Here is an 8,295-nt window from a genome sequence, read left to right as displayed (position 1 = left end):
AAACCGTTTCATCTCGCTCGCACCACTTGTGTTTACTGCCTAGTCAGGTGACGTTATCGGCGCTATTTTTAGCAGGGCTTTCCCGAACAATTCAAGTGGTCAAACTGGACATTTGGAACGGACTATGAATATGGGGATAGCGTGGTAACATAAGTGGAAGTGCATACAATACATACATTCATTAAAAAAAACCCGCCTTTTCACGTGATGTCCCTTTAAAGATAATGCTACCTAACACATTATACCTATGATTTGTGTAAGAGTTATCTCCCTTACGGATGCTATCTGGAGTTAATTTCCTGAAGGATGTATGCTACCTTACACATTATACCTCTGATTTGTTTTAGAGTTATCTTCCTTAAAGATATATGCCATGTCACACATTATACCTCTGGTTTTGAAAGAGTTATGTCCCTTACGGATGCTACTTTAAACATTGTATCTGTGATTTGTGTAAGCCATCTCCCTATCATTAGATGGAGGGATGTTCAAATCGCCCTTTGTCAATCTAGAATTCGTGGGGCAGTCGCTAGGTACTGGCTGGAGGTCGGTGTTTTTTCTCCTAGAACTCCGGTTGACCTCCACCACCAAAACCTTGCACGTCCTTAAATGACCATAGCTGTTAATAGGACGTAGAACACACACAAACCAAACCATATGCTAGGAAAAGGTCAAACGGAAACCTCACTTCGAAAGCACAAAAGTCAAACAGTAGGAAGGATTTTTCAACTTTGATCCAAAGTTACCACAGGGTGCATTTACTCTGTACAGGGCTCAACAGAACAGATAAGAGAAGAGAAAAGATCAATTTTATATAGAACCAATGGGCATGGTGCGATGGTGGGCGCCAAGATCCCCTCTGGTATCTCTTGTTTACAGTGTAAATAACCTTCTGAAATTACGGACAAAAGTATTAATTCATAACCGAAACAAGTTATTGGGCTTGAGCACAAAATCCATTCTTAAAGCATGGGAACGGTTTCATGAATATGGGCCCAGATATACAGATTTAAGAAAGGGAACGGTTTATGGAAAAACAATGTTTTACTACATGACCCAGACTATACTAAAGAAATAAATGATACCATTCAAATTGAAAGCTCAATACTGTCTCCCAGTTTATAAATCAGAATAAATATAAAAAATAGGCCAGGTGTAGACTTGCAAAATATGATAAATGAATGGAAATTAGAGGCAAAACAATTTCATATGGGGCTTATAAAAAGAAACAAAGAAATGCTAGAGAAAAAGTTCTTATATTAAAGATACTGGTATTAGAAAACCAAAATGATATAAACATTGAAGAAATGTAGCATTATAAGACCAAAAACCAAGTGGATTAAAGAAGGGGAAAAAACAACTTTTTTTTTTAATTAGAAGATAAAACTTCACCCCTAAAATTATTAAAAAAAGTACAAAAGGAAAATGGGGAAATTGTGAAAAATCAGGGGGATATTCTTTAAGATTTGCAGGCCTTTTATGAAAAACTCTTTACTTCAAATAATCAGGTAGAGGATATAAACGTAGATGAATTTATCATTAATTGCAATGTTTCGAAATTTAGATCATTCAGAATCTGTTAGTTTGGAGGGATTAATATCACATAGGGAGGCCTCAGAAACTAAGTAATAAAAGTCCAGGGTCAGATGGATTTACGTCAGAACTTTTTAATGTTTTTGGTGACAGCTAGGAAATTTTGTCGTTAAATCCATTAATTATAGGTTTATAAATAATGAATTGTCAGATATGCAAAGAAGAGGAATTATCACGTACATACCAAAGGATGATAAACCCAGAGATATTTTGAACAATTGGAGACCAATCACACCTTTAGGTATTGTTTACAAAATTGCTTCAGGCTCAATAGCAAATAGAATGGACCATTTTTAGGTAAGCTTATTAACTCAGACCAGACATGATTTTTATCGGGGCTCTATCTTGGTGAGAATACAAGACCCATTTACGATATTATGAAATATACAGAGGAACATGATATCTCTGCTATGTTTTTAATGAAAAACTTCGAGACAGATTTTGACTCGGTTGCTTGGAAATTTATAGATCAAGTTTTGAACTTTTTAAACTTTGGAAATGAAATTAATAATTGGATAAGAGTCTTACATAGGAGCACTACATCTGCTGTACATTTTTCAAATTGATAGAGGTTGTCGCCAAGGAGACCCGATCGCGACGTATATCTTTATCTTATGTGCTGATATTTTGGCAATAAGACTTAGAAGTAATAGAAATATATTTGGAATAGATATAGAGGGGTGTCCAATAACTGTGTCATAATATGCTGACGACACTTCCCTTATATTGAGTGGATCCGAGCCCTCATTGAAAGAATCAATAAAGGAACTTAACATATATGAGAAAATATCCGGTTTAAAAATCAATATAGCAAAAAATCAAGTTGTATGGAAAGGCAGCAAAAAATATTGTGAAGAAAATTTTCTATCAAACTTGAATCTAAACTGGGGAATTGATCAATTTACACTCTGAGGGATAGAGTTCCACGTCGACCTTGCACAATAACCAAACTTAATTATGACAAAAAAACTAGTTAAGCTCAAATCTCTTGTTAAGATTTGGAGTAGAAGAATTAAGATTTCCATTGGAAGAATTCGTATTATAAAATATGTGTTAACATTACAACTAAATCACCTTTTCATATTAAAACCAAATCCTAGTGCTAATTGTATTAGAATACTAAATGTAGTTCTTTTTAACTTTTATGAAAGGGGAAATCGGATAAAATAAAGAGATTTGATTTAAACATATTTTGATTGCAAATGGGATCGGACACAAGTTTAAAAACTTACAATCCGTCTTTTCCCATAAAATATACATGATGAAATATACATATGACCGCAAATTACTAAGGAAATACAATGATGATGAAAAATGTCAAAACTTACCTATCAGATAAATTGACTGTACCCGCATGTCTGTATAAAATAAAATGCATGTCCATATAACAATAGAGTGTTACATATATATAATTGATGTTTAAATGCTTACTGATCGATTGATGACACGATAGATATATAATGCCTAAAAAAGGTGATGCACATGTGTACATACATTTAATAATAGAATAACCAACATAATAGTTAGCATTGTGATGACCAATTGACACAGTAGATCGCACACCGCTTGACAAATACTGGATCTCTCTACACATATTGCACCGCACCATGTAATGTCTATACTTTCGTCGGGTATGTACCACACCACAGTTCCTGCTTGTTGTAATTATGAGCTTGGGCTCCCTGCTGTTGCGGATGCGATCCACTGTGTCAGAGTAGTACCACATTACTAAGTATGACTGGTTAGTTGAATATGATTTATATTAGTCGAAATGTTTGGAATGTCTAATAAAGTCTTGGACTAATGAAAAAAAGTGCAGTTTTCATTCTCAGAAAACGTGTCAGAACCGAACAGCAGCAGATCTGCAGATAATTCATTTAGATTTAAATAATTCGAAAGTTTATGTTTCAAGACATTTCTAGAAACAACAAATAAGGGACATTCTAACAAATAATGTTCTACATTTTCTATGGCATGAAAACATCTACATTGGGGCGACTGAATCAAATATATACGTTTAAGATAGGCACTTAAGGAACTACATTTATACCTTAATCGTGTATGTAGGATATTTAACTTTCGGTCACCAGAAGAATAAAACTTAGGAGCACATGCTCCCTTCAAAGAAATTTTACGTCTAAATGTAGAAATAGTATCACATGATCGTTCAAATAAAGTTAGTCTTATTCTTGGAATTGCATAATAATTTCGCAAATTACAATTGCTAACAGTATGTACTGGATTAGACATAATGTCCTGTAAATAGGAAGGGGTAAGGTTATTATGTATTTTGTAAATTAATGTAAGTTTCCTGGATTTTCGACGATTGCTTAATGTTTCCCACCCAGTCTCATAATATAAACTTTGTCGACTGGTGAAAATAGGAAGACCAGTCACAATTCTGGCAGCCTCTAACTGTAATTTCTCTAATTTATCTGAATTAATAATATTACATTCATCCCATACTTCACAAGCATATTCCAAAAGGGGCCTTATGAAAACAATGTACAATCTCGACAAAGTATCTCTATTTAAAGTAAATTTCAATTTCCGTAATACTGATATGTGTTTTGATGCTGATTTGACAATATTATTTACATGTTCTGTCCATTTGCAGTTTTCATTTAATGTTACCCCGAGATGTTTGTGATCAGCTGAAATTTGCAATGATGTGTTATTAAATATTAAATTGATATTGAATTGAGTGTTAGAACAATGAAAAAGCATTACATCTGTTTTAGAGGGATTAAAATTTATATTCTATTTGTCAGCCCAGTCTTCAATTACAGCTAAGTCATGATTCATTACATGCTCTATTTCTATTGCATTGTTAGAAGAAAAAGATAGAGATGTGTCATCAGCAAACATTCTTGCAAGTGAAAGTAAATTGTCTGTAATGTCGCTTATGAATATCAAAAATAACAGAGGACCAAGGACAGAACCTTGTGGAACTCCTGCATTTAAATGGCCAATAGAAGAAGTAGAATTGCCTAAAATAACCTGTTGTTTTCTGTCCAGTACATAGTCTTGGATCCAAGAAAGGATGTTCTCTTTTATACCATAAGCATGTAATTTTATTAAAAGACCCCTGTGCCACACTCTATCGAAGGCTTTCGATATATCAAAGAAAGACATACAGGTTTGCTGTTTATTTTCTAATGCTGAACATATATTATGATATATTTCGATTAACTGATAAACAGTCGAGTGCCCTTTAACAAATCCAGATTGATATTTATATAGTAAATTATTATCTATTAAATAATTATGGAGGTATTTATGTACAAATCTTTCAAATAACTTACCTACAAAGCTTAATAGTGAGATAGGTCGGTAATTAGAAGGAAGGAAACTTTCATTTTTCTTAAATAGTGGAAATAAATAAAGAGAGCTGTTGTAACGAAAGATTATATGCAAGTAGGGCTTAAAATGACAAATATAGAATCATATATTAACGCCCTGAAAGTCGGTTGGATTAAGCGTATTTTTAGATACACAAGTTAATGGATAACAATACTTCAGACTGATATAAATATACATAAATTAGCAAACTGTTGGAACCAATACTTGAAAAAAGTTACTAACAATTGTAAGAATATATAACAATTGATAATAAAACAATTATGTACCTACCCTGGTACAATAAGGGAATTATGATGGTTAATGATGCATTAAAGAAGTCTATTTATTTTACAATTATAATGAATTTGTTGAAAGGTATGGGAATAAAGCAAATTTTGTACAATACAATGAAGTAATCAACAGCTTTAAGAAATATGTAAAACAATATATCGTAACAAGTAGTTCTCTATCCTATCCAACCATCCCTTCTCACCTGGAAATAAGACAAAGCAAGAAAAATGATCACAGATTTGTGTATCAAGTCTTTGTTAAACACGACTGTAACATTACAGGATCACAAATGTAGAATAACCTATTCAATTACAATGAAGAAACTTGGCGGAAAACTTACATCCTACCTTTTCGTGTGACTAAAAATACAAAACTTCAATGGCTTCAGTACAGAATAAACCATTACATTCTGACAACAAACTATTTCGTATACAAGATTAGACCAATCGTAATTTCTGTAATGCAGAAAGGGAGCCAATCACACATATCCTATGGAAATGTAATGAAGTTCAAAACTTTTGAAACACATTTAAATGCTCTTACTATACCTTTTTCACTTAATAAGGAAAATATTTTATTTGGACAATTGGTCAAACGGGGATATATAACAGAATAATAGACAATGAAATACTTTTGGTTCTGAAGTCATCCATCTACAAAACAGGTAGATTACACAATACTCTTTCAATAGAAACACCATTGAGCATGGTTGAGGATTATCATACAGTACAAAACATATTCTTCATATGGTAAAGGGGAGGTGTACGACTGAATGGAAAGAAAGGAAGAAAACTTTTTGAATTTACCTGAATAAGACAATTGTCTGACAAGATGTCCTTATCTACATGTATGTTACTGCTATTGCATCACACTATCAGTATCGACATATGGTACTATTTCGCATCATTCTGCTGATCCTATTTAATTTTTCTAAACCTACTTTCCTCTCTGCTCTCAATTTTCTTTCTGACACTGAATACTTCCCCTTTTCTGTCTCCCATTAACAGTAGTATAGATATATATAGAAAACATGTATTCCTAAGAGTCTTACAATTAGTTGACATTGCATCAGTGAGAGAAAGTTATACTGTGTTATCTGTATCGAAATTATATAAAATGTCCTTTGAACAAATAAAAAGTTATAAAAAAAGACCAAACCAGGGAAACGTATCGCTCTTAATATGGTCTTCAATATCTACTAAGCAGAAACACAAATGCTAGCTAGTTTGCTCCAAGCGTCAGACACCAAGCCTCCGGTCATCAAAATACCCTGGCGGAACACGCAAGCAAAGCCGACGGTTGGCAAAACAGCGAAATATGCTGCTACACATGGTTCCTTTAAATATAACACACATATCTCATTTCTACAGCTGCAATGTGTCTACGTTAACAGATACAAAACGACCACACAATTTACATGGTATTCTTTGAAACAAGGCAAAGTCTCATTGGGATAGTTTCATTGCGTAGATCTGGTCTCTTAGTAAGGTTTAGACCAACGGTTCTAGATCAGAACAACGTGGTTAGACCAAATAGACCAGACCAACGGAACAAGATGAAACCAAGAAGATAGACAAGCCTTTTATGACCAGATAAACGGGACTAGATCACACAGACCAGGCCAAGATGCTATACGGGACTAGTTTGACCAGGTCAATGGGATAACATCAGGAGGCAACCCGTACCAAAAGGACACTAGTTGACCAGACAACTGGGATCAGATCAAAGGAATACCCGTATCAAAGGGACACTAGTTGACCAGACAACTGGGATCGTATCAAAGGAATACCCGAACCAAAGGGACACTAGCTGACCAGACAACTGGGATCGGATCAAAGGAATACCCGTATCAAAGGGACACTAGTTGACCAGACAACTGGGATCAGATCAAAGGAATACCCGTATCAAAGGGACACTAGTTGACCAGACAACTGGTTCAGATCAAAGGAATACCCGTACCAAAGGGACACTAGTTTGACCAGGTCAAGAGGTTATCTGTTCAAAAGAGAAAACATTAACAGTTAATGTACTGTTTTAGTATACGGCCAGTGAAACAACAGTCGATCATAAACTTGTAATCGTTTAAAATATCTAGCCTAGTATTCGCTGTTGAGGTGAAGCCCCGTAGACCCCACTACCCAGAAAAATACACCTTTATTGAGAAAAAGTTACAGGGGTAACTCTGACAATGTGGGGCGTACTTATAAGACGACGTGGGTTGTCGTAAACTCGAAAATAGCAGTAGATTTATCTCGAAATTAGCTACAAAATGTTATAAATCCAAAACAAATTTTAAACAAACACTAGAGAAAATGATCACCCACCAGACTAATTATTTACTTTCCAGATACCAGTGTGTACGATAACACACGGGATGGACTATTCCAGGTAGATATGGAACAGCACTAGGGTTAAGGTCATTTAGTGGACCGGCGATACTCGGCTATCAGATATGGTGACGACACAATGGGTGAGTTTATATATATGTTATGTATATTATAGTTATGTTGTCATAATACTTACGATCATCAACTTGTGAAAGTTTTAATATTTATGTAATATGTGAGCTTACAAAACTGTTTGTTAGAAATAACACGCGCCAAAATGTCTGTTTAGTATGCTAGCTATTGTTATTTATGCTGGTACCGCAGACAGAAGCTAGATTAACTTCATGTAAAGTTAGATCAAATTTTTAAAATCTTTGTTCTTGAACGATTCTACGAACATTTATACATTGGTTTTTTAATGTAACATCTGACTTATGAAGCTGCTGTAATTGAAACCACGATGGAAAAAAAAAGTTGGGTAGTAACACAGGGTAACACGTACATAGCTCTAGAACCTTCAGTAACGCAAGAAGGTCAGTAACCCTGGGTAAATCTTATCTATGTCTATGTTTTACCCTTGGTAAAACGTAAATAGGTCATTAACCCCGACTTAAACGTACGTAGATCAGGAACCCATAGTAAAACATGTAGACCAGTAACCCTGGGTAACATTCTAAGTAGTTCTTAGACCCATAATAAAGTAGGTAGGTCAGTAGCCCAGGGTAAGTAGGTCAGTAACCCA

The 8,295-nt window shown here is 34.5% G+C and overlaps 1 protein-coding gene across 1 annotated transcript in view; it reads left to right on the top strand.

Annotated features, from left to right (window-relative positions):
• The first annotated feature begins 7,600 nt into the window (after positions 1 to 7,600).
• The window catches only part of LOC110446089 (monocarboxylate transporter 5-like), a 26,217-nt gene continuing 25,522 nt past the window's right edge, over positions 7,601 to 8,295 (top strand). Inside the window, exon 1 of the mRNA XM_021491053.1 lies at positions 7,601 to 7,696. The gene's annotated coding sequence lies outside the window, so the exon portion shown is untranslated. The remainder of the gene's footprint in view (positions 7,697 to 8,295) is intronic.

Source organism: Mizuhopecten yessoensis, unplaced genomic scaffold, assembly GCF_002113885.1.
Source record: "Mizuhopecten yessoensis strain PY_sf001 unplaced genomic scaffold, ASM211388v2 scaffold2507, whole genome shotgun sequence".
Lineage (NCBI taxonomy): Eukaryota > Metazoa > Mollusca > Bivalvia > Pectinida > Pectinidae > Mizuhopecten > Mizuhopecten yessoensis.
The sequence above is the reverse complement of the archived record's forward strand: the minus strand, read 5'-3'. Positions and strand labels throughout refer to the sequence as shown.